Raw genomic sequence first — 8,310 nt, forward strand, 5'->3', positions numbered from 1 at the left:
GTTGGGAGGCAGAATGAAGGATGCTGTATGTCAGATGCATTGGTTGGAATGCAACAAGTTTATTTCTTCATGGTTTTAAATCATATGTCTTTGATAAGGAATGCAGCCATTGGCCCTGGTTTCCAGGTCAGGAATGATGTGGGCTCCCTGCTCTACACCAGCATCAAGGCAGAATAGCCAGCAGAAATGGTTTAACTACTTTATGGTGTTTAACTAGGCAATTACACTTACTTTCCTCTAGGTCTCAGAGAGCTTTACAAGAGGGACTTGCTCCCCAGGTCATTGTTTGGACCTGGAACACGAGGTGCAGAGGAAAACCTTAGGTACGGGCAGGGCTGGGAGTTGAGCTGAGTCCATTGGATTTCCTCACCTGTGCAAAACGGCATGGCCAGATTTTATCTCTTTTAATTAACACGATCCCCTCAGCTGCTTAAGAGAGACTAGCAGGGCTGTAAATGTTTTCACCATCTTTCACTGAGGAAAGTGGGTTGTGATCTGGCCAGTGGGGGGAAGGACCTTGTGCCCTCTGCAGGGCTTGGCCTCATCTCACCGGTGGGCATAAAATGAGCCATGCAGGTGCTTGCAAAATTCATGAGGGTGGGCCCGTGAAGTGAAACTAATTCAAAGATAGGCATGAATCCCTGCACGGCACCAACTGGCAGAGCCACCGTTTGTGCAGCGCTCCAGGCCAGCATTGCTGGCAAAATGAGCCGGAGGATGGAGGACCCCTGCACTCCCCCGGCTCTGTGGAGGACTGGCAGCCTGGTCTGGTCAGGATGCTGTGCCTGCCCCATGCTGGCTTCTCCAATGGTCTTCCGTGTTAAATCCAACTAGCCGAGGGGAGATGAAAGCTGTGAAACTGGCAAAGCAACACCAGTAAGACAGGAGGGTACGGGGAGCGGGGGGGCTTTGGATGAAAGGGCAGAAAGTGGTGGAGATGCATCTGTTGCAGCTTCTGCTCAAAGCAGACTAACTGAGCCTATGCCTGTTTTGTTTGTCCTCTCAGCTCAGTGGTGCCAGCTACTCCTTGCTTCAGAGCTGGAGCATTGAAGTGTAGGTATTCAGGGCTTTAAAGTGCCTTTAAAATGTGGTCTAGGAGGAAAGGAAACTTCTGTTATGGAGTGATACTCCTCTCCCATCAGCTGCAAGTGACTTTCTCTCTCCAATCTTCAAAGCCTTGTGGTGGCGAACAGATGAGTGGACATTGGCCTTAAACATTGCTTGGTACAAAAAGACACCGGCTTTGCTGACTGAGGTGCGTGGCAGGTGTCACGGTCACAAGAAAGGGGACACCGGTTTCTGGCCCTGCAGAGGCAGGACTGACAAGGTATTTTTTCCACCCTTTCATCCTGTGGTTTTGGTGCCTGTCAACAACTAACTGCACATGTGCAGGGTCCTAAGTTGTTGACCTTGGGGAGGGTCTCATCTGATGCGACCCCAAAATGGTCCCCGTGTGACCACCCGGGGATACACTGAGCCCGCGCAGAACCAGACCGCACCTACCCTCGCACAGCATCGCACCCACCATACGTATGCATGAAGTTTCTTGGAACCCAGCAGAGCTTTTGAGACTTGGGCTGTATAAAAATGGTGCCACCGGAAGCTCAGGTGGGACCACCACCACCACCAAGACACCCAGGGTGAAGAGGACCAACAGGATGCCACTGGATCCATGCGTGGTGATATTTCTTCCCTTTCTCTCTCTCTTCCCTCTCTCTTCTTAGAAACGTGTGGCATGGGACTTGCTTATCCAGTGAAGTTACCCAGTTAAGTAACTGCCATTGAGTTATTGTATCTACCCACATGCCTTGTATTGTGCACCAATACATCATAAAACTAGTTGGCTGGTGTCATTTCATCTTAATTCAGCCCAAGAGGATCACGAACTTGGTTGTTAGTCCCAAGGGGAGGGAGCTTGTCCTGAATGGCTCCTTTCAGGTTGTGACACTTATCTAGCCCATTCCCACTTGGTAGAGTGCCTCACAGGGTAGAAATGCTGCCACCTCTCCATCAGTGATACCAACCTTTGCATTATAGGGGTTTTGGTGCAGCACTATTACCCTTTGGGAAGTGGAAGCATATTTGAAACAACCATGTTATCCTTCAGTATCACTTTGGTCATGACCAAAGAGTGGCTCTGCTGCCTCTTGGCTGCTCCATTGTATGTGTTTTGGGGCAGGATTCATCCTTTCAGTGTTTTACTGGGATGCACTGCAGGTCAAAAGCCCAGACGGCTGAAGTGGAATTGCCTTTGGTGGTTCAACTGTGGGAACAGGGGCTGCTAGGGTGGTGGTACACAGTGCCCAGCAGGGTGTTCACCCAGCAGCACGTAGCATCCCTGTGCATCTGCATCCATGCCTGTCCCCAGCACCCCAGCAAAGCTCCTAATGAGCTCTGGCAGTCCCCGTGGCCAGCCAGGGGCCGACATGCATGACCTCGTTCTTAATTACCACCCTGTGGCAGCTTCATTTGTATGGGCAGCAGGGTTCGCAGACAGCGCCCTGTCTGCACAGCCGCTCGGGCAGCATGCGGAGAGCCATCACCCCACCACAGACGAGGTGATGCTCTCCAAACCTGCCCCTCCAAAATGCTGCTTCCTCCCCCTCCACAGCCACGGAAAAGGCATTTTCAAGGTATTTGGGCTCTTGCCCCTTTTTCCCCTTTGCACATGCTTGCATGCACGAGGTTGAAGGTTGCCAACCTCTGCAGTGAGCATCCTCTTGAAAAGGGGTGAGTGAGCCAAGGGCTCAAAACGCCATGGTTGTCTTCCTTGGTGGGGGCTCGGGGAGGGCCACGGCCTGCAGCAGTTGAGCCGAGCTGATCTTGCCCCTCCACAAGCGCCCCAGAAAAAAACCTTCAGCTTTGAAACCTTGCCAGCCAGCTGCAGGCTTGCCCGGCTGCTGTTCTCCTTTTACATGTTTTATAGAGTAATTTGTACTATATTTACACAACGGTGATAAACAGTTTTTAAAATGGAAGCGAAGAAAACGCTGTTGAATGAATTGTTACAAAAAAGCCCTGTTTGCCATTCCAGCAGGGGGAAAAAAAGGGATAAAAATCACCATCCCAGGGACATGCTGTTCATCAGATCTGGGTATTTTTTCCCTTGATTTGTGTGCCTAATGTGAGAAGAAGAAGTCGCAGATGCATGCTGAATTCTGCAGGGAACATATGCATGCATTTAAATCATTTACAGCATTTACTGGTGCAATTGTAAAGCACATTATTTTTCTGCATTTGTAATTAGGCTCTGAACAGATGGTGAAGGACTGTAGCTTCTGATTAGACAGGCTTGTGCTCTGTTGGACGGCACTGTGAGAACAAACTGAGCTGAGAAACTTTTCCTCCTAATTTATCATGCCATGGTGGGGTGGTAGAGTATCTGGGGCTGGCTGAGCACGAATTTCAGTGTGCCTGTGGCAGGCTGGGCAAAGCTGAGCGAGCCAACAGGTCTTCTCCCTCTTCCATCTCTGCTTGCTGATGGATGGGGTACACACCTCCACCCCCACCAGCTCAGCTTCAATTCCAGATTTTGTAACCTGTCTCGCTCTGCGCTGCACAGCTTCAGGTACCCAACAGCGCAGGATGGAGCATCTGCTTTGACAAATGCTTTTAATATGAAGCAGAAGGCTTGGGTTTGAGAAGAGGTTTTAAAGTGAGAGCAAGCTCCAGGCTTGTGGCTGCGTACGAGGAGCAAGCACATGTGCCTGGTGTTAGCTCTGCTCTTTGGCATCACCTTTTTTCTGCCACCCTAGTGAGTCCTTGGCTTGATGAGGTGGGTAGAGCTCTCCTGCACCTCTACTGGGGGCAATCTTGGGAGCTTCAACAGCAACATGTGGTTGCCCCATTGGATCTTTAGCTCTAAGACCTGACTCCCATTTTAAATGTATCACCTCGGAGACCTGCTAGCCTCATTTTTGACCTAAAACAGCAGCAACAGCTCTTCACAGACAAAGTGCAAATAACTCCATGCTGAGCCTGCGCTCCCTTGCGTGCACCCTCACTTCAGCTGGTCGGGAGTCACCCCTCACTATTCCGTAGTCACACAGAGGAGAATTTATTAGGTATTATTTGTACTTCCTACAGGTACTTATTTTCCTGGCTTATCTCTTTAAATTACAGGCGTGTGAACCCAGCCAAAATGCATTAAACAAGAGGCAACTGGAAGAGCAGAGCAACACAGAAAAGGAGCACGCCGTGGGCCTGAGCAGCTCAGGTAGACCCATGGGACTGGCAGCTGGGTCACTGGGTGAGCAGCATAGGTGCCCCCCCACACCCCCAGGTTTCCTCTGAGGAAACCTCTGTGTGACCAAATTTACTTTGTGTCCCCTTTGCTTGTTCCCTCCCAGCTGTGCAAATGGCAATCACCTCCCCTTGTGTTTTTATCTTGGTGTTTCCCTGGGTTCACCATCAGGGTCACACACAGCGGTTGCCCAAGAGCTGGCCAAGAGGGAGGTCATCTTCTCCTTGGCACAGCGATCTGGGCAGCCCCTGACACCAGACAGGGGAATGGTGGCATGTGGGAGCAGGGCACCCTGGCCTGGGCAGGGGCGATGCTGGAGCTGCCGTGTGGGTGCTGTGCCTGCAGATGGCACCTTCTACTCTGCTGAGGAGGAAAGAGAAAAACACCGGAAAAAACCTGTCTGCTAAGGTAGGGCTGGCTGAAAGCTAGGAGATGCTTTTGGTTCGTGGCACGAAGGGACACGGGGTAGTCAACCCCTGGGGAGTAAAGGACCCGGCTCCCAAAGCTGCCCCCCCCTCACTGTAACTGCTTTTGCTCAAGATTCCCTGTCACAATCATCACCAAACCATCGCTACTCTGTGAATTTACTAACATTCCCTGTCAGTAGGAAACACCTAGGGCTGTTTCAAAAGCCAGTGAAAAGCACCTCCAGCCACTCAGAGAGTTGTTACGAAGGGGTGGTCTTACTGTCATTAACCCCTTCTGGAATATAGCAACCCTAGCCAGGGGTCACTGGGCTCTCCGTGACCTTAGCAGAGGACATGTCCTGCCTGCTTCCATCTTGGGCTACAAAGGGAGCCAATGCATTTTGCAAACAAGTTGCTTTGGTGTCTGCAAAGGGCTGAGCTTCAGGGCTTCGGCAAGGTCCATTTGGGGTGGCCCTGCAAGGCTTTTTGGAGCTCACACCTTGGTCCTTCTGGCTGCAGCTCCGGCTATCTAGTCCCTATTGCCCTAGCCCAGCTGGGGATGCTTGGTCCAGGAGTGGCTCAGCTGCTGTCAACATGAGCTGGCAGATCCCTGATCAAGCATGCCACATGAATTGGGTGTATGCTTCAAATGTGTGCCCAGCTCCTGCCCTTCCCACCATCTTTAAACATATTTGCTTTACCCTCTGTATGGACTATCACCCTACAATAATGCAATTTGAAATGTGGTACTTCTGTATTTCTAAAGCAAAAAAAGAAACCAGCTGCTTTTCAGTGCTTTTCTTCTACAGAGAGAAAAAAACGCAAGCAATCCCTGAACTTTGCTCAGATTCCTCTCCAGCCTCCTTCACTCATAAATTCCTAAACAAACAGCATGATCCTAATATTGGCCTTAAAATTCTGTGTGAAATGGACCTGGAAATTAATTTCACACCGGAAGAAACGGCTCACCGTCAGCCACAGCACAGGTGGTCAAAAAGAAAACCCCGCGACTGCTGTACAAATTAATTCTGCAACTCGGGTGAGAGGGTAGCACAGTGGGGAGCTGCCTCCCTTGTGCTGCTGTCCCAACGCACACTGCCATGTGGGGTGCTGGAAAGCCATGGGTGGTGGAGGATACCTCCATCCCCAAGGAGCTTGTAGCCTGGGGAGGCAAAATCACCATGTCCCCCAAGAAGTGAGAAGCAAGGGGCTTGGGCTGCTTCTTCCTGAGCAAAAAGCCCTCCTGCACTTTTGCACAGGTTTTATTTACCGAAAGAGGATGGTAGTTTGGGGAAGTACGTCAAAGGATACTTGTGGGAGACTCCTGGGGAAAAGGAGGTGTGAAGAAATGACTGACGGTACAATATTGCACATGCTGGCTGTCAGGCAGCTGATGTCTGTGCAGACCCTGGGGTCCACAGCAGTATGTGGTCTGTGGCAAGCAGAGATAATTCAGTACTTAGCTGGGCAGAATTTTGCACGTGCCTGCATTTTACCTGCTTTCCACATGATATTTTGTCTGTTTAAAGATTTAGAGATGAACAGCCATCCCACCTGTTGCAGCAGAAAGGCCAGGGAAGGCAGAGAGAGGAGTGATACACTATAGGGATAGCTGGATGGAGAAATGTTCTGTGGTTAGATAGAAAATGAGAGGAGGAGAAGCCCTGCAGTATAATTTCAAGGTTGAACAAGTGGTGCCAAGAGGCTGGGAAGGCTCTGCCTAGCTGCTCCACTTGCACAGGCAGGGTGGAGAGGGGAGGTCACAAGATCTGGCCAAAAAAAAAAAAAAAAAGGTTTCTCAGTAATGAGCCCATGGAGAAAGGCTGGGATAGCAGGAGGGACAGCCCTCCAGCTAACCACTGTGCTCTCTGCCTTGTAGGGTTGGCACTAATTGTGGTGGTCAACGGCAACTGGGAGCATCCCTCTGCTCACAATGCATCGCTTCATTTTATTCCCTTTTTTCCCCAGCTATGAGCTTGTTAAAAGGCAATTGTGATGGTGCATCCCCCACTGGCTGTGTCTCAGAGCAATGTTGCTTTCCTTCGACAGGAGCTTGGGAATGTCAACCCAGTAAGTTGGTTTGAGGTCCTGCCGGCACGCAGCTATTGCTTTTGCTGCCTGATTTAAACTAAGATTGACAGGGAGATACAGGTCACAAGATACTGAATTCCCGTGGGTTTTGTAAACCTAGGCAGTGAAATCCCAGTAGTCCTCGCCCCTCTGATGGAAAAGGCTGCAGTCTGGTCTCAAATGGGAATTGGACCAGGAGTCCAAGCCAGACCTATGGCCAGGAGGAACTTGGCTTCATTAGAGCCGACATGTAAAAGAGGTGACAGGTCTTCAAACTGGTCAGGATGCGAGCTGAGAGCGAGCTGCCCAGATTGCACGCTGAAAGCTGTGGTGTGAAGCCAAGGCACAGGAACTGGGCAACGATTAAGCAGAGGAGAGGTGTGCTTCTATTTAAGTAGGAACACTGACCCAAATTTATCATGAGAGTCATTAAGCAAGACATCACTTGTGCAAAGTCAGAGTGGCCACAGACAACATCCAGGCCTGAAACAGGTCTTCAAGTTGCTTAATATATGGGTTTGCTTTGGTTGTGTCCCCCCACCCCACTTTTTGTTGTTTCTTCCTGTAATTAGTTCCCTGACTTTATGGATGTGGATGGGATCGGCATGGTGCAGGTATCCTGGCTGTGTATGCCCTACCCCGGGCCGATGAAGAGAACAAGGGAGGGAAGAAAAGCCCAGGAGAGATAAACCATGTGGGCTGGCTGGTGATGGGCTCAGCTCATCAGGATGCTTGGAGCCCCGCACTTTTTACGCTCCATGTGACCTGCAACTTTAGGACAAGTTAAGGTACTGTGGGCAAATCCTTAGCAAACCCAATACAACCCAGGTGTGATGTGAGTAAATTATTTGCCAGCACCTCAGTTAACTGGAGACAGCTCATTGCACTCAGCTGTTAGTCAGGGACTTTTGTTTTTAACCCAAAGCAGCTGCAGGTGTGCCACAGCTGGCTCTGGTGTGCAATATGGGGCTTAGCACGCCCCTGCCCTGCAGCTTAACCCGATTTGGGGGAGGCCCAGCAAGGGGAAGGGGTGATCCTCATCCTGGGGGCTCTCCACAGGTGAGGGGCCACTGCAGAGCCCCCATCCCCAGGGTCAGGGTGAGGGCAGCAGTACCAGACCTCTGTCCAATTCAAATCAATTAGCCCAGGAGCTGTGGTAATTGCATAATTAGTAGAAGCTGCTCAAAAGAGGCAAGGGCTTAATTATCCCCTCCTGCTCCTGCGGAGGCACTTGCCCACTGCTGCTCTAGGAGGAGGGATGTGAAGGTGAGTGGATGGGAACGTTCCCGGCATCTCCAGGCAGGGCTCCAAGAGGGGCTTTAGCAGTACAAACTGCACTTGTTTAGCATTTTAATTAAAGCTGCTTGTGATGGGGCCTGGTGGGAAGGAGGTAAAGCTCCTTCAAGGCACAAGTGATGGGAGGCTTGTGTACGTGTGTGCAGCGGGGCAGGACCCGAAGTCCTGGCCCCTCCTGGGGTTGAGGCACGTGGGGGGGGCAGGACCTGAAGTCCTGGCCCCTCCTGGGGTTGAGGCACGTGGGGACGGGTGGTGTTGCAGGCTTCTTTCTATGGTTTTGTTGCTTCCAAGAAC

This window comes from Falco cherrug, chromosome 9, assembly GCF_023634085.1.
Source record: "Falco cherrug isolate bFalChe1 chromosome 9, bFalChe1.pri, whole genome shotgun sequence".
In the NCBI taxonomy this organism is placed as follows: domain Eukaryota; kingdom Metazoa; phylum Chordata; class Aves; order Falconiformes; family Falconidae; genus Falco; species Falco cherrug.